General features: G+C 34.6%; 1 long non-coding RNA gene across 1 annotated transcript in view; it reads left to right on the top strand.

Moving 5' to 3' along the window:
- Positions 1–19745, top strand: part of LOC141278493 (uncharacterized) — a 341470-nt gene that overhangs the window by 251461 nt on the left and 70264 nt on the right. Inside the window, exon 3 of the long non-coding RNA XR_012331252.1 lies at positions 17218–17304. This is a non-coding gene — a long non-coding RNA (uncharacterized lncRNA). The remainder of the gene's footprint in view (positions 1–17217; positions 17305–19745) is intronic.

Genomic DNA, 19745 nt, shown 5'->3' on the forward strand with positions numbered 1-19745 from the left:
GAAACAGGAGGCCAAGAAAAGGGTAGGAAATGTAATCCTGTAGTATATGCCATATCACAATTGATAATAGGTCAGGGAGAGATAAGGAGGAGAAGAGTTAGATGTGGAGGAGATACAAGTTGTAGGTTAAGAAATTCAAACAAGAAAGATACAGCTTCTAATGAATGAAGTGATTTGACATTTTTGAAATGGACAGTTGAAATGAGTGTATTTCAGAAGGTTAGAACGACCTACTTATGTGTAATCTAGGAACAGAGCAAGCAAAATGCAGAAAGGCAGGTAAAGCAGCAGCCAGCATCAAGAGTTGTGGAGTATTTGCAGTGACATGGATGGACCTAGAGATTGTCATACTGAGTGAAGCAAGTCAGACAGAGAAAGGCAAATATCATATATCGCTTATATGTGGAATCTAAAAAATGGTACGAATGAACTTATTTACAAAACAGAAATAGAGTCACAGATGTAGAAAACAAACTTACGGTTACCAAGGAGGGGAAGGGGGGAGGGATAAATAGGGAGATTTGAGTTCACATGTACACACTACTATATAGTAAAATAGATAACTAATAAGAACCTACTGTATAGCACAGGGAACTCTACTCAATACTCTGTGATGACCTATATGGGAGAAGAATCTAAAAAAGAGTGGATATATGTATAACAGATTCACTTTGCTATACACCTGAAACTAATACAACGTTGTAAATCAACTATACTCCAATAAAAATTAATTTTAAAACAGAGTTGTGGAAATAAGTAGCAGGGACCCATTTGTGACTCAGATATAGAAACAAGGTTTTCAAGACAGGTCTCCAGTCTTGAGCTTGGTCTGCAGATTGTCAAGTAGTCCCAGTTTGGGGGTGGTAGAGATGTAGGGATTAAGTCAGACAACCCAAGAAGTTAACTGATTCCCGGTGGGATTGAACTCAAACTCTCAGATTTGTAGTGTTCAGCCATTGGTTTTGACTGCATGACCTCCAGCAGCTATGAGGTGAGTCACAGTAATTTGTTACTGATAGAAAAATACAGAAAGTATTAATAAAAATAGTTCTGTGCTTATTGATATAACAATGTCAATTTTTCTTACTCTCATTCTAGTATGCTTTTTGTGATGGGAGTACTAAGATTGAAGTTGGTTAGAGGTACCAGAAACGCCCATGCAAGTGACAAAGAAGTGTACCATTTCTGAGACATAAGATGAAATAGTAAAAAGATCATAACACTATGCTTCAGAGAACAGAAGTAAAAAGCCAAAGAAGTTATATTAACATCTGGTAAACAACCAGATGGTTACAAAAACTCAACAATCAACAGATTTTTTTTTATTTTTTAATTAAACCCTTACAATGAACCAGGTGCTATATTTGTGTAACTAAGTGAACAACATCTTCTTTGTTCCAAGGAGTTTATGATATATTAAAAGGTTAGGAGTCCAAGGAGATGTGACCAAACTTGCCTTGTTTCTCGATCTCAGTGTTTCCCCATGTTCTTATAGTGTCCTAGGGATATTGCAGATTTAGAAACCTTCATGTTTATTAATGATGACATAAGGATGAAAGCAAATGTCTTGGATTCTGAAGATAAAAAGAAAAAGAAATACAGTCAGAATGTCCAGCTAATTCACTACTCTGAGGTGTAACTAGAATGGCAGGCAGAATCATGGCCATATGACCTCAAAATCTTTGATTTCCTCATCTGCAAAATGGAAGTAATTTTTTTTTTTACCTTGTGTTAATCTTAGGACAAGAGGTAAGCTGGCGAATCCCTAGTTTTGCCTAGTACCAAGTACTTTATTATGCAAATATATACTTTTATATAAATGTATGCATATAAGATTAAAAGCACACATTTCAAGAAGTGGCATCTATGTCCTACATTATAAAGGTATTGATTTTACACTGGTGAGAACCCCAAACAAGATATTCCAATAACAGATCAGCTGTTGGCTTGTTCAGGAATCTTCTTAATTTATTAGATCTCTTCCTGTTTACTCTATTAATTAATGCACATCTATTTATTTCCCTATTATCCTGCTTCCTAATTGGCTGCCTGTCTTCCCCTAAGATAAAGACTTGAAAATGAAACTAGAAACATAAATGTAAGTTTGATCTGCACACAATAAAATTTTCCTTCCTACGCACATCCACAGATTCTATTTAACTTTTTATCATAACCTTGAGGATAACCTGAGTGTTGTCCTTCCAGTAGGGAATTAGATATGCGTTGGTGTAATATTCAGTTGAGTAGATAGCAATAATAGCATTAAGTTAAATATGGCAGGAATTTCAAAAATAGAATGTTTATATAATAACTACAGGTCTATTTAAAATATTTGGAAGGCTATGTTCTAGGCATTCACTGCTAAATTTATAGATATTTTTATTATATGATTTCTATTAGGAAAACCATAGCTTTAGAATAATAAATTATTTTTATATAATTTGAAATAAAATGTTTTATTGTATTTTGATAATTTGAAATAGCATAGATCCTTTGATTCTAGTTGCTACTAATGAAGTGTATGAACTAAGAGGATATTAATCAGGTAAGTCCCCTAAGACTATGATTTTATAAATACTATATAATGGATAATTCAACAGCAGAAGGCAGCTAAAGTAGAGTGGGATAATAGATTTTGAATTTAAATTGCTGTCTACATTTCTCATTATTTTTAAGTCTTAATTTTAGTTTGTTTAACAGAAATGCAGGGACAGATTAAAAAAAATAAACAACAAAGAATGTCTTCCAATAGAAAACATTTCCCCTAACTCATAGCTTTAGAACGTGAAATAAAAACTTACTTATTGTACTGTGGAATAAATTGTAGCTCAGAGAGGCAAAGTGACATGCTCCAGATTATACATATTTTAATGGCTTTAGAAAAATTAGAACCAGAGTTTTTCCTATTTTCATTTCTATAGTCTTTCAAATATTTAAACTGCAGAAATTATTTATATAGGATGATAATACAGACTCCTCACTATCTACAAAATTTTAGAAACCCGTGATTATGTAGGATTTGTTTATATAAATTTAAATTTTGTTAGCAATGAGGTTATCTGAACAATTTGCTGTGTTTCTTAGGATTTGATGGAATTAATGTTTTTGTTTTATTATTTATGATGAAGGATTATATTAATTTTTTACAATACTTTCATATCTAAATCTCAAAAGAATTTAGACTCTGTCAAACTAACCACATGAAAAAATGGTAAAATATATAAATGAGTTATTTCCTTCTGTAATACCGTATCTCTCTATATCCATCCATCCATCCTAGCAATTTGTAGCTCTTTAGTTTGAGACAAATTGATTTGTATTCATCATTAATTCCTCACATACACAATTCACATGGGGTAGTATACATTTGCTAGAGGTGACTGTTCAGTATCCTACAGAGAGTATTATAAGGGCTGTAAGTTTCTTCTATGCTTTTCAAACATCCCTTTCTTCTCACAAATTTGGAGTGCTTTATCGATATTAGCTCATTAATCGTCACAGCATCCTTGCAAAGAGGCAGTCATGAATCCAGGCACATCATGAATGCAAAGAGTATATGCACATACCCTGAGCTAAATCCACTGGCTCTGAACTTCCTCAACTTCTTTAATAAGAATCATTGGGAACTCTTATTAAAATAAATATTCGTCTTCAACAAACACATTGCAATGGAAAAAAAAAGGGAGCTTGGGAAAAAACCTTATAGATTAAGAGACTTCAAAGATATATAAATCAAGTGAGTTATATGATCTCTGTTTGGATTATGATTCAAACTATAAACATGTGCATTTATGAAGCAATGGAAAATTTGAACAGTGACCAGATATTTAGTAATATTTAGTGATTATTGGTGGATTTTTAGGTGTGGTAATGTTGTTGTGGCTATTTTACAAGAAGAGTCTTGTTTATGAGATATATTCTGAAATATGTTTGACCCTTGAACAACATAGGTTTGAAGAGCTCAGGTCCACTCATACACAGATTTTTATCAATAGTAAATTCAATCATACTACACAATCTGAAGTTGGTTGAATACTGGATACCAACCAGGGCAGACAAAGGAAAAGCAGATATGGAGGGATGATTATAAGTGGATTTTTCACTGCACAAGGGTGGGTGTCCCTAACTCCTGCATTGTTCAAAGATCAACTGTATAGAGATGAACTGATATGATGTCTGGGATTTACTCCAAAATCATACAGAAAGAAGTAGAACATGGTGTGTTAATCATTTTGTTGTTTCATCATCAGTTGATAATTGAAGTATTTGAGTTTATTATACTAAACTTTATATTTTTTTTATATGTTTGAAATTTCCTATTATAAAAAGTTCTTTTTAAAGGGGAAACAACTCTCCCTGATAAAATTCTGGTTTAGTATGTTTGTTGTGGACTTAAAGGTCTTTATTTTTCACAAGTTCCAAGGTGATTCTTATAATGAGGAAATTCTTGGAAAACCCTAGCGACCCATTCTCAAATACGAAAAAATCTGACATGAGAGCCAAATATTTTAGCATCTGTAATTTATTTACATGTAATTTTTCTGTGCAGAACTTTGGGTAATACACTGTTATTGGCTCAAAATAATTTTGTTTCCTTTTCTTTTTTTAAATGAATTTATTTATTTATTTTTGGCTGTGTTGGGTCTTTGTTTCTGTGCGAGGGCTTTCTCTAGTTGCAGTGAGCATGGGCCACTCTTCATCGCAGTGTGCGGGCCTCTCACTGTCGTGACCTCTCTTGTTGCGGAGCACAGGCTCCAGACGCTCAGGCTCAGTAGCTGTGGTGTGAGGGCTTAGTTGTTCCATGGCATGTGGGATTTTCCCAGACCAGGGCTCGAACCCATGTGCCCTGCATTGGCAGGCAGATTCTCAACCACTGAGCCACCAGGGAAGCCCTTGTTTCCTTTTTGAAGCAAAAGACTCATTATTTATTTTAAAAAACATAATAAAATAAGTTATTTTACTAAAACCTTCTCTAGTTGAGTGGGCTATATAGATCTTATCAGTAGATTTTACTAAAAATTAAGGGAGCAAAGTTCATTTTTCACTGAAAAATTTTTTACATCAGATCAAGATAGCTCTGCTATGACATAGAATAGTGTTAAAACATATTCTGTTAGACAGGAATGGAGGTTATTACCTGGCCTGGAATAAAATTTTAATGATTTCTTAGGGAATAGAAAAATTATTTGAAGATATAGATCTATCTTTGCCTTTCAAAGAATCATATAACTATTTATGCATATCTGACCTTAATAATGAGAAATAAAATGTTTCTTTGGAAAAGAACCAGTCACTCATGTTTGTAAAATGGCAACACTACCATATTGCTGATTGAATGTAATTAACTTTGTTGTTCATAACTCTTACACATTAAGCTGACATTAACAGATTGAATTATTGTTTAACTGATGTTCATTTGATGGCAAAATGAGGCCATAGGAGGAATAACTGGAGGAAGATTTTCTAAAGATAATATAGTATTTTTTTCTATTCCAGGATTATTAGAGAAAACTTTCAAACAAAGAAACATTATTACCAAATTTCCTCATAAATTTTGTGATAACATTTTTACTTTAACTTTATAGGTTTATAAATTTGTAGAAATACATTTGATTAGCAAATTTAACTATTAAAATGTATTAAAATTCTTTCATTAATAAGAGACTAGTATACACCAGTGATCACCATCTACTTCTCCTAGTCAGTTCAATTTAACCAGAGCAATTAACCTTATAAAACATCCTGTGTAGGCTTTCTGGGCATTTACAGACATTAACTACAATATCTGTGTATGTATAAATGGAGTCATATCATTGTAGACATCCTTCACATAAAAATGTATTTCTCTATTTGAATGCATATTAATAGATATTTTAATTATTTAATTGTGCATGTACAGCACAGCCTGTTTCTACTCATATGCAGAGATGATCTTGTCTAAGATTTCTTACACATTGACCCAATTCTTGATCTCTACTTTATATTCTTGAATTAATGAGAACTCAGGGTAGTGGGTAAACCAGGCCGTAAAGGGGAATGGACTGAGAAAGTACTTCCTATATTTCTGAAGCCATCAGCATGAAAATCGGTTGTGTAGCACAAATATGCTTTCAAAAATTAAATTTGCCCTATTAAAAGTTTTTTTTTAAAGAAGTGATGATTATTTAAAGCTCTGCATGTCTATTGTTTATAATCTTTGACAACAAAAACTTCTGAATGTGTATGGGTTCTCTTACTCAAATTTACAAAGCTGCAGTTCTTCCAGTGTATCTGAGGTCACTCAGAAGTGAGTACATGAGAGGAGGGTTAACAGCTGGAATATTCATAGATCTTGTGTGGAAATAATATTCACAAGAAAAGTTTTGGTAGTTAGAGTGTGATATTTTATTTTTTTCTATTTCTTCTTCAGAGATAGTGAAACAGATTCCAGTATTTGCTTCTGTCTTAGCCTGCCCAGGCTGCCATACCAAATTACCATTGACCTAGGAACCTAAACAACAGAAATTCATTTTCTCACTGTTCAGGAGGCCAGAAGTCCAAGATTAGCAAGGTTGGATTCTGGTGACTGACTTTTTTCTAGCTTACATACTGCTGCCTTCTCACTATGTCCTCTCATGACAGAAAGAGAGAAGGATCTCTCTCACTTCCTCCTCCCATAAGGCCACCAATCCTATCAGACTAGGAGTTCATCCTTATGACCTCATTTAACCTTAATTACCTCCTAAAAGCCCTATCTCCAAATACAGTCACATTGTAAATTATTTCAACATATGAATTTGAGGGGGGATACAATTCAGTTCATAGCAGCTTCCCACCTTTTCTATCAGTGTTAATTTTCAGCCCAATATCTGTCTTCCTTTGTGGTGTAACTTTGTGTACAGTCGATGGATTAAGAGTTCCAAATAAGATTTCAGAAAGACCTGGTTGAATATCCCAGCTCCATTGCTTAATAGGTGTGGGACTTTCTGCAATTTAAATTTTCTAGTGTCAGTTTCCTCTTCTCTAAATTTGGAATAATAATATATAGACGTAGATTTAATTAGTTATTGCAGGTAATGTGTTTAGTACCTAGTGCTTTCTAAGTACCTAACAGCTTTTTAAAAAAATGTTAGCAGTGTAATTGGCATATAACATTATATCAATTTCAGGTGTACAACATAATGATTGGATATTTGTATGTATTGCAAAATGATTGCCACAATAAGCTTAGTTAACATCTGTCACCATAGTTTCAATATTTTTTCTTGAGACTAGAACTTTTAAGACATACTCTCTTATCAACTTTCAAATATGTAATATGATGTTATTAACTATAGTCACTATGTTGTCTACACCACCCATGACCTATTTATTTTATAACTGGAAGTTTGTAACTTTTGACCCCCATCAACCATTTTGCCCATCCATAACTCCCCTCCCCCACATCAGGCAACTACTAACTTGTTCTCTGTATCTCTGAGCTCATATTTTTGTTTTCTGATTTTTTAATTTTGTTTTGTTTTAGATTTTACATTTAAGTGAGATCATATGTATTAGCCTTTCTTTAATTTATTTCATTTAGTATAATATCATCAAGGTCTGTTTCTGTTGTCACAAACAGCAAGATTTTCTTCTTTTCTATAGCTGAATAATATTCCTCTGTGTGTGTGTGTGTGTGTGTGTGTGTGTGTGTGTGTGTGTGTGTGTTTATTTACCACATTTTCTTTATCAATTCATCCATCAGTGGACACTTAGTTTACTTCTATGTCTTGGCTATTGTAAATAATGCTGCAACAAACATGGGGGTTCATATACCTTTCCAAGTTAGTGTTTTTGTTTTCTTTGGATAAATACTCAGATGTGGAACTGCTGGATCATATGGTAGTTCTAATTTTAATATTTTGATGAACATTCAAACTGTTTTCCATAGTGGTTGCACCAATTTATATTCCCCCCAATAGTGCACAAGGGTTTCCTTTTCTCCACATCCTGGCCAACACTTGTTATTTTTTGTTTTTTTGATCACAGATATTCTAACAGGTGTAAGGAGTTAGCACTTTGTGGTTTTGATTTTCATTTCCTTGATGATTAATGGTGTTGGGTGGACTTCCTTGGTGGCACGGTGGTTAAGAATCCACCTGCCAATGCAGGGACACAGGTTCGATCCCTTGCCCACGAAGATCCCACATGCTGCAGAGCAACTATGCCCATGCGCCACAACTACTGCCTGTACTCTAGAGCCCACAAGCCACAACTACTGGAGTCTGTGCGTCAGGAGCCCATGCTCTGCAACAAGAGAAACCACCACAGTGAGAAGCCTGCACACTGCAATGAAGAGTAGCCGTGCTTGCCACAATTAGAGAAAGCCCATGTGCACCCAATGCAGCCAATAAATAAATAAATAAATTTATTTATTTTTAAAAAGTGGTGTTGGACAACTTTCCACATAGCTGTTGGCTATCTGTATATTCTCTTCAGAAAATGAGTATTAAATTCCCCCCCCCCCATTTTTTAACTGGATTTTTTTTTTTGTATTTAGTTGTATGAGTTGTACAAGTTGTATATATTTTACATACTAACCTCTTATCAGATATATGATCTGCAAATTTTCATTAAGTAGGTTGCCTTTTCGTTTTGTTGATGTTTCATTTCTGTTCAGAAACTTTTTAATTTGATGGAGTCCCGTTTGTTGATTTTTGCTTCAAATCCAAAAAATCATCATCAAGACCAATGTCAAGGATCTTGCCACCTACATTTTTTTCTAGGAGTTTTATGGTTTCAGGTCTTATGTTAAAATCTTCAATTCATTCTGAGTTAGTTTTGGGGTATAGTGTAAGATTCCGCCCCACTTTCATTTCTTTTTCATATGGCTGTACAGTTTTCCCAACACCATTTATGGAAGAGGCTGTTTTCCCTCCCCATTGTGTATATTCTTGACTCCTTTCTCATAAATTAATTGATGGTATATGTGTGGGTTTATTTCTGCTTTTATCTGTTCTGTTCCATTGATCTATGTGTCTGTTTTTAAGGCCAATACCATATTGTTTTGATTACTATAGCTTTGTAGTTAAATTTGAAATCTGGGAGCATGATGCCACCAGCTTTGGTTTTCTTTCTCAAGATTGCTTTGGGGCTTCCCTGGTGGCGCAGTGGTTGAGAGTCCGCCTGCCGATGCAGGGCACACGGGTTCGTGCCCCGGTCCGGGAAGATCCCACATGCCGCAAAGCGGCTGGGCCCATGAGCCATGGCCGCTGAGCCTGCGCGTCCGGAGCCTGTGCTCCACAATGGGAGAGGCCACAACAGTGGCCCGCACCGCAAAAAAAAATAAAATAAAATATGGCATTGTTTCTCATCATCAAAAAAAAAAAAAAAAAAAAAAGATTGCTTTGGCTACTTGAGGTCTTTTGTTGTTCCATACAAATTTTAGGATTGTTCTATTTCTGTGAAAAACACTAATGGAATTTTTAATGGGAATTACACTAAATCCATAGATTACTTTGGGTAGTATGGACATTTTGACAATAGTAATTCTTCTAATACATAAACACAGTATATCTTTCCATTTATTTGTGTCTTCTTCATTCATTAATGTCTTAAAATTTTCAGTATAAAGACCTTTTACTTCCTTGGGTAAAGTTTTTTCTAGTTTTTTTTTTTAATGAATTTGCAAATGAGCCTTTTTCTTAAATTCTCTGATAGTTTGTTATTAGTGTATAGAAACATGACATTTTTATATTGATTTTGTATCTGAATCTTTAATGAATTTGTTTATAAGAGTTTTGGGTGAATTTTTAGGGTTTTCTATATATAATATTATGCCAACTGAAAATAATGACCCTTTTACTGCTTCCTTTCCAATTTGAATGTTTTTTATTTTTTTCCTTGCCTAATTGCTCTACCTAGACTTCCAATATTGTGTTGAATAAAATTGGTGAGAGTGGGTGTTCTTGTTTTGTTCCTGAGCATACAGCAAAGGTGTTCAGCTTTTCACAATTAAGTATGATGTTAGCTGTTGTATGTATATAGCCTTTATTATGTTGAGATACATTCCCTCTATACCCACTTTGTTGAGACTTTTTGTCATAAATGGATGTTGAATTTTGTCCAGTGCTTTACTGCATCTATTAGAGATGATCATATAATTTTTATTCTTCATTATGTTAATGTGGTGTACACATCGATTTGCAGATGTTGAATCATCCTTGTATCTCTGAGTAAACCCCACTTTATCATGGTGTGTGATTCTTTTAATGCATTGCTAAATTTTGATTGCTAATATTTTGTTGAATTTTTTCACATCTATGTTCATCAGATATACTGGCCTCTAATATTGTGTCCTTATGGTGACCTTGTCTTGTTTTGGTATCAGGGTAATGCCAGCCTTGTAAAATGAGTTTGAAAGTGTTCCCTTCTATTTTTTTGGAAGAGTTTCAGAAGAATTGGCTTTAAATCTTTGAATGGTTGGTAAAACTCACCAGAAAAGCTATCTGGTCCTGGGCTTTTTTTCTTTGGGAGGTTTTTGATTCCTGACTCAATCACATTGCTAGTAATTAGTCTGTTCAGATTTTCTATTTCTTCATGATTCAGTTTTGGTAGGTTGTATGTTTCTAGAAATGTATCCATTTCTTCTAGGTTATTCAGTTTGCTATTGTGTAATTGCTATAATAGTTTCTTATGATTCTTTATATTTCTGTGGTATCAGTTTTAATGTCTCCTCTTTCATATCTAATTTTATTTGCTAGATTTTTCTCTTTTTTCTTGTTGAATATAGCTAAAAGCTTGTCAATTTGTTTATCTTTTCAAAAACCCAGCTCTTAGTGTCATTGATTATTTCTATAGTCATTTTAATCTCTATCAGTTTTTTCCACTCAGATTTTTGCTATTTCCTTCCTTTTATTAACTTTGGGATTTTCTTATTCTTTTTCTATTTGTTTGAGGTTTAAAAAAGGGTTGTTTGATATGTTTCTTGTTTCTCAACTTAGGTGTTTATTGCTATGAATTTGCCTCTTAGAACTGCTTTTGCTTTATCACTGCTTTGGGGCTGTTGTAGTTCCATTTTGGTTTGTTTCAAGATAATTTTTTATTTCTCTTTTGATTTTAACTTTGACCCACTTGTTGTTCAGTAGCATGTTGCTTAATTTCCACATACTTGTAAATTTTCCAATATTCTTCTTGTAAGTGATTTCTAGTTTACTAATGTGATCTGAAAAGATACATGATATAATTTCAGTCTTAAATTTTTAACTTGTTTTGTGGCCTGATATATGGACTGTCCTGTGGAGTATTCCAAGTGTACTCAGAGTGTGCATTCTGTTGCTTTTGGATGAACTATTCTGTATGTTTCTATTAAGGCCATCTTGTCCAACATATTGCTTAAGGCCAATATATCCTATTGACTTTCAGTCTGGATGATCTATCCATTGATGTAAGTGAGGTATTATAGTTCCCTACTATTGTTGTATTGTGGTCTATTTCTCCCTTTAGATCTGTTAATATTTGCTTTATATATTTAGGTCTTCTATTTTGGGTAAATAAATATTTACAAATGTTATATCTTCTTGTGTGTTGACTCCTTTATCATTATGTAATGCCCATCTTTGTCTTTTGTTACAGTCTGTTTTAAAGTCTGTTTTGTCTGATATAAGTATAGCTACCCCCAGCTTCCTTTTGGTTTCCATTTGCATGAAACATCTTTTTTCCTTCTCTTCACTTTTGGTCTGTGTGTCCTTAATTCTGAAGTGAGTCTTGTAGGCAGCGTATATAGGGGTCTTGTTTTTTATCCATTCAGCCACTCTGTCTTCTGAATGGAGTATTTAATCCATTTATATTTAGAGTAATTATTGATAGGTATGTACCTATCACTATTTTGTTAATTGTTTCCTGGCTTTTTTATGGTTCCTCTGTTCTTTCTTCTCTTGCTCCTTTCTTTGTGGTTTGATGGCTTTCTTTAGTGGTATGCTTAAATTTCTTTCTCTGTCTCTTTTGTATATCTCCTTTAGGTTTTTACTTTGTGTTTACCATGAGACTTACATAAAACAACTTATATTCATAACAGTCTATTTTAAGTTGATTAAAAAGTTTGAATGCATTCTAAAACTCTACATTTTTACCCATCTCACAATATTGCATGTTTTTGATGTCATAACTTACTACTTTTTATTTTCTCTATTCATTGACAAATTATTGTAGTTATAGTTATTTTTACTAATTTTCTCTTTTACCTTTTATACTAGCTTTGAAAATGATTAATACATCACCTTTACAAGATTAGATTATTCTGAATTTTACTATATGTTTACCTTTACTGGGAGATTTATATGTTCATATTTTTTCCTGTTACTACTTGGTGCCCTTTAGTTTCAGCTTAAAGAAATCCTTTACATATCTTGTAAGCCAGTTTAGGGGTGATTAATGATTTTACCTTTTGTTTGTCTAGAAAACACTTTATTTCTACAATTCTGAATGACAGTTTTACTGGGTAGAGTATTCTTGGTTAGCAGTTGTTTTTTTCTTTCAGCAATTTGAATATATTGTGTCACTCTCTTCTGGCCTTCAAAGGTTCTGCTGGATAACCTGCTAATAGTCTTATGGGTGTAATAAGTTTTTTTTCTCTAGCTGCTTTCAAGGTTCTCTCTTTGTTTTTAACTTTTGACAGTCTAATTATAATGTGTTTGGTGTGGGTGTCTTTGGGTTCTTCTTATTTGGAACTCTCTTACCTTCCTGGGTCTGGATGTCTGTTTTCCTCTCCAGGTTAAGAAAAGTTGTTAGCCATTATTTCTTCACATACATTTTCTGCCCTTTTCTCTCTCTTCTTCTTTGGGGACCCCTATATTACAAATGTTGCTCCACCTGATGTTGTGTCATAGTCCCTTAAGCTACCTTCACATTTTTTCATTCTTTTTTCTTTTTGCTGGTCTGATAGGGTGAGGTCCACTGCCCTGTGTTCATGTACACTGATCTTTTCTTTTGCTTTATCTAGTCTGATAGTGTATTTTTCAGTTCAGTTATTGTATTCTTCATCTCCGTGGCTTTTATTTGGTACATTCTGTCTCTTTGTTGAAGTTCTCATTTTGTTCATCCTTACTTTTCCCAAGCTCATTGAACATCTTTATGACTCTTATTTGGAACTCTTTATCAGGTAAATCACATTACCAAATCTCTATTTCATTAAGAACTTTTTCTGGGGTTTTATCTTGTTTTTTCCTTTGGAACATATTCCTCTGTTCTTCATTTTGCTTGGCTTTCTGAGTTGGTTTCTATGGATTAGATAAAATAACCACCTCTCCCAGTCTTGATGGAGTGGCATCATATAGATGAATTTTGTTCAACCCTATCCTAGCACTTGGTTATTTCTCAAACTTCTATAATTGTCCAAGCAGCCTTGTTTATTCTTAATGGTTCCTGGTAGTTGAGTGTATGCCAAAACATGTCAGTGTCCCAAAGGAGAGGTTCTTACTTAGCACCTAGATTCAGGCTGATTGAAAGCCAGACCCTCAGGCAGCAGATTTTAAAGAATGCAAATATATACAGTCCTGTGGGATCTCAAATGTAAGTACCACTGGCTACCAGAGTCAGGCTATATAGAGTTAAGCCCTGGGTGGCAGCTGCAAAAAATTGAAGTGCCACACATTGGTACAAGTTCCTTTCTGAGAGATACCAGTGAGTTGAGAGAGAGACAAAGGTGACGTCCACTGGCTTTCATTCCCTGAGAACACTTCAGTAAGCCTCTAGGTGTGTGCTGAACCAGAAGCCTGCCCTTCAGACCACAGCTCCAAAAACAGCAAATAGGCTTCTTTCGTAGAAAGATTGGAGGTATTTTTTCATCTGCAGTCTGCACTTTGCCTATTGGTGGTAGCTGACAAATAACTCTTTCTCCATGTTACAATCCTGTGGGACCCAGGAATGCAAGCTTCATTGGCCACAGAGCCAGGTGGTCAAGAGGCATCCCCTCAGCAGCAGCCACAAAAACTGGGATACCAGATGTAAAAACTGGTGTACCAGAGACATGTACACTCTCCCCTCCAGGAGATACAGGGTCTCTGGAGTGTAGCAGAGAGAGAGTGTGTGACGATAGCACCCACCCTCCAAAGTATGGAGGGGATCATAGTTGGCCATTAGATGTATATTTAATTCTAGCCTCCCCCTCAGGCCACAGCTTTGAAGATAAGCTAGTATGCCTCTTTATAGAGATATTGGGCACCTCAATCTATTGCTTCTCTGCTTTACCCTGGGGGCAGTAGAGGGTTAAGAACTCTTTGTTTGTTACTGTCCTGTGGCATTCACAAGTATTAGTTCCACTGAACAACAGAGTCAAGTGATCTAGAGTTGTCCCATGGATGGTAACCGCAGAAATCAGGACACCAGATGTTGGCACAAGCTCCTTTCTAGGATATACTGGCAATCTGGAGCAAGGCAGAGGGAGATCACAAAGATGGTGGCAGTCATCATCCATCCCCAGAGAGTAGTTCAGTAGGCCCCTACATGTGTGTTAAATTAGATGCCTGCCCCTCTGGTCAGTGCTTTAAGATAATCACCTAAGCCTCTTTCACAGAAAGTCTGGGTGCTTTTCAGTCAGCTCCCTCTGCAATGGGCTCTCCGTGTGTGCAAACTCTAAAAATTGTTTCTCAGCTCACTGTAGCCTTGTGGTTTCAAGCCCTGTTGCCTTTCAAAGATAGATGTTTTGGGGCTCATCTCTCAGGTGCAGATCTTAAAAGTTGGGGTACCTGATATGAGGTTCAAACCCTTCACTCCTCAGAGAGAAGCTTGGGTTTATGAGTTCCCTTCTGATTGTGAATCACTGAGCTGAAGGGGGGTTTATAGCAAGATTGTGTCTCAGCTTCCCTACCTGCTTTGATGTGGATTTTCTTCTTGTTCACCCATGTGTAGGAGTCAGTTAGTTTGGGGTCTCTTTCAAAGGAAATTGTATATTCAGAGTGTATGTGGGAGGAGGTGAGTTCAGGAGTTCCTACATCACCATCTTGAACCTGAAACTTGAATGCTTATATTAATTTGCTGTGAATGCTTATATTAACACTGCTCCATTGTCTAAGTGTAAATGAATTATACAGGGGCATTCCTTCACTCTGTACATCTTTGTCGAATGCTCACTTGGTGTCATTCTTTGTTCTCATTGAGGATGCATCAGTGAACAAAAAAACAATATTTCCATTGTCATGGATTGTACTGTGAGGAAGAAAACACACAGTAAACATAAGACCATCACCTGATAGAGATTATCTGGCAGAAAATTATATAAAATGATGAAAGAGTGTGACAGGTTTAGACTGGATGGCTGGAGAGTCTTTCTAACATATGGGTACTAAGAATGAATCAATATTGCAAATATTGGATACAGTTTTCCAGGTAGATGGAGAAAGGACTTAATTCAAATAATGAAAGAAAAAAATCAGTGTGGCTGGAACAGGTTGGGAGCAGCAGCGTGGCTAAGTTAGCAGAGGGAGCCTAGACTTGGGCCAGTAGGGCTTCATGAAATAGACAAAACGTGAAAATTTTCTTCTTTGTAAGATATCAAGGGTTTTATGCAAGGGAATGATGTTATGGCATGTATGTTTAAAAAAAAAAAAACACCACTCTGGCTTCTAGGAGAAAAATGGATTATAGGCTAAGGATGTAAGAAGAAAGTGCACCTAAGAGGCTATTGCAGTGTCCAAAAACATGAATGCATTGCCATAAGTGGCCTCTTCCCGTCTACTCTAGCCAGGTCTCATCAATGCTATAAGGATTCTGGGGCATAATAAATTTGTCTTTAGAAGATTTTCATTTATATACCACCATGTATAAATAGATTATCAGATCACTTTCTGCTGTTATGGTTGTCAATAGCTGGGGCCTGGTACAGAGTGTGCATTACATATAGTTGGTGATCAAATGTGCCTATTGCCAGACTACATGACAATGATCTCATTGTTGTTGTTGACAGTTGGAAATACTATCATTTCTTCTTCATCCTCCTCCTCCTATTTCTTCTTCATATGACCATAGAAGAAAAAAAAAATAATGAGTAAAATAGATATACCTCAAAGTCAGGACTTCTAAGTTTCAGGTTCAGTCCAGTTACAGAATAATGTGAATTTAAATTGTAAAGAGCTATGATTGAGCTATATACAGCACAGCCAGATGGTCAGATTAAGGCCATGTAGCAAAATAATTTAAATTCATTTGAATTTAATTTATTTAAATAAAAATTTTAAATTATTTACAGTATTTATTTAAAATAATAATAAATAATATTATTTATTTAAAATTAAAAATACAGAGGTTGTGACAGGCATCTAATACAACATGGAAAAGATAATGATCCAAGACTTTAAAAACTTTTACTTACATTTTGTTATAGACAAGCATTTGCTTTCTATGTAGTGGTGCTGACACTGGGGGAAATTTCTGGTGGAGGCATTTTAATTATCTTTATGGGTTTTTTTTAAGTTAATAAAGAGAGCAGAAGCAAAGATATTCCTAGGAGACTTAAGTATCATAATTATGTCTATAATTGTTAATACTAGTTGATCCTCTGTTACATTAAAAGCAAAAAAGCAAAGACATCACAAACTAAAAGGTAATTAGGGTCATTTAGTCCATCCCTCTGATTGATAAGAAACAGCTCTTCATATAAATAATTTTTGTCATGTATATTTTTCTCCTTTTCTTAATATTCACAGAAAATTCATTAAAGAATTACTGAATACCCACTCTAAAGCAAGGACCAAAAAAATAAATGCTTTCTGCCTTTGAAAAGCTGACAGTGAATGAGTTAGAAGCTTCAACACATTATTTCAATATAATATGCTTAGAAATCTATCTCTATACTAAACCAACAAACAAAAAACAAAAAAACTTTGTCTTCTATATTTTCTATAACCCATAGAAAACAGACCTCTGGTTCCCCTCTAATACTTTTACTCTTCTAAGGTCACTTAGTACATTTCTTTTTGCAAAAGTTATTCATGACCTTCTACACGCTAGAAAAAAAAAAGTTTTAAGTCTGTATTTTATGGGACCTCTTTTCCTGTATTTAACCCAATGTTTACTCCTTTCTTCTTTAAATTTTCCATCTCCTTGGTATCTCCTTCAGTGCATATTATTGAGTTTTTTAACGTTTGTACATAATCCTTCCACATTTTCTTCTTGGTTAGTTTTTGGTCTCCTTTTTCTCTCCCTACCTATCCTTGGGATTTGAGATTGACCCTCTACTCATTTTATGCTATTTTCTATTCCTAGGTGATCTGGTTCATGAAGAGCTACCTGTGGAGGTCTCCAACATCCTCATCTCCAGCCTCTCTTCAAATAAAATAGCCAACATAATGAGTGAGTAAAATAAGAATTTTCTTTAAAGGTTTAATGTTTTCAAAGTATTTATCTTTAACTCAATGGCATAATACAAAATATAAGAATTATTAGCATCATGTATATTATTTTAACTTTACTTTTCTAAGAGGCAGAAATTGAATTTGGTATATACTTAGTAGACTGCTCATAACATGATAAAAATTAATATTGAGTCTAATCCTATGAGAGGAGAGTGTTAGGAAAATATGCTCTATTAGAAGTAAACCTCTCCTCTTAGTAAATTACCATCATCTGGGACATTAAAAATGTTAAACTGTGGTCTGCCTTCTTGTATTCTGGAAGGAGTAATTTACTTTGAATGAACAAAAATTTACATTCAAAATAGAACTTTGTTTTTCTGACAACTGTGCCTTATATCAGCTAGCAAAAGGGTAGTATAAATGGCATACTCTTTGGGAAAATCCTGTGTATTTGCTTAAAAGGTAATGATAGTATATATATTTTTAAGTTAAGGAATTTAGGAAAAAGCCCTCAAAAGAAGATGGGGAAATAGAAAATTTGGTGATTATTATGTTTGTCTGTGTCTACACCTGGACATCACTCCATATTCAGACCTAGATAAATCATGTAGAATGTGTAAGCGGGCTTCATTTCACTTTGACTATTTCTCAGTTTATTCACTAAGTTTTCAAACATTTTTGGATACCTGTTATTAGCCATAATCAGAGTTCAACATCAAATACTGTGACAAAGTGACAGAGGCCCAGCACTGGGAATGCTGACTGTTAGCACAGAGGCTGAATACTGGCGATCAGTGAGCAACATCTGACATGCAGATGTGTTTGTTTGATCTGCTTAGGTCACCCCCATTCCCACCGCTCTTTATTGTTTCTCATTCCTGTCTGGGCCGTGTACCATTGTGTTTACAATCTCTAATCATGTTTGTTCAGCTTTGTGGCTGGGCCGAAACATAACCAGCAGGAAAAAATGAGGAGAGAGAAATAAACTGTCATGAAATAGCTATCAGCCCAAATACTAATGTGGAAGAACATGATAAACTTGGATTTGATTTAATAGGGCATTCTTTATCCAATGACTTATCCAATGGGTAAACCTGAGAGAGAAGGTATGGGCTTTTCAGTTGTTGCATTTAAAGTTATGAAAATGAATGAAATCATCTAGGTGGTGGTAGACTTGTTTTTTTGTTTTGTTTTGTTTCTAATCCACAAATCCTTTGTTTTAAATACATTTAGAGACTGTATATAATGCTGATAAAAGTGGAGTTACCATGATTGAGGTGTATATGGGAGTATATGCACTCTATATGTAGAGCCTGGAAACCACAGGAAGAGCAAACAGTCAAGAATCAAGCTCTAAGGGACACCTACATTTGAGTGTCAAAATTAAAGAAGAACCAGTGGGAGAAAGTCTGAAATTGAACGGTCAGTGTAATAGAAGGAAAACCAGAAATTAGCATAGAGGGGAGTTTTGAAAAGAAGGCATTTGATTTGGCAAAGACATTTAGAATAGAAATTGAGACCTTTGCAATTAGTTATTTATATGCTAAATAAAAAGAGAAAACTAAGTGAGGTGAAAAGAAATCAGAGAGCAATCTTTCTAGGAGTAAAGGGAGTTGAGAAAGTAGAATTTTGTTGTAGTAGAGAAGAGTGTGACTGTAACAGCTTGAACTAAAAGTAGAGTCAAAGAAGTGTTTATTTGTTGTTTGATTTTAGCACATTTACAGTTTTTGAAGGAAAGGAAAAACATCTAGAGAATTAAAGCAACAGAAGAAAGGGTGACAATGGGCAGAACAAGATCCTGGATTACATGAGAAGTTGAGGGATAAATAAACAAAAGGAGGGATTCACACTTTTAGAAAGGACAGATATTCATGCATTTATGAAAGAAGGAAATGATGAATAATTTGAAGACCAGAGAAGTTCAAAATGGATAGCCTTTATTTTCCTTGTGATACAGAGCACAAGGAGTTTGTTAGAATGAAGTAGGTATAGATGAGTAGAAAAACTGAAAAGAATAGTTAAATTATGAAAGAACAGATGAGAAAAGCCCAAAAGCATATTAGCCAGGATCAAGTAAAAACAAAATTGCTATACTGTGTTGAGGGTCTAGTTATTGTTATAAACCATGTCATTTTTACTGGTGTCTACTTGAACCGTTAGCATCATTCTCTTGATTTTATATTTTCTTATCGGTAAAGTAGTAAAAACAATTCTGATTTTTAAAGATATTTCAAGTGCCTTGGGGTGACATATCAATGCAGAAGTTATAATTCTATTCAGATCAAAATGATAGTCTGTAAGTAAATGTTTTAAGATCAATTTTAGATCATTTTCATCAACAGTTCATATTTGGAATCCACAGATAAAATAGGATGAATCCAAAATGTAGTCATATTCTGGCTCCACTGTGAAAACTTTGGATCAATTTCATTTGACATT

The sequence above is a fragment of the Tursiops truncatus genome, chromosome 4, assembly GCF_011762595.2.
Source record: "Tursiops truncatus isolate mTurTru1 chromosome 4, mTurTru1.mat.Y, whole genome shotgun sequence".
In the NCBI taxonomy this organism is placed as follows: domain Eukaryota; kingdom Metazoa; phylum Chordata; class Mammalia; order Artiodactyla; family Delphinidae; genus Tursiops; species Tursiops truncatus.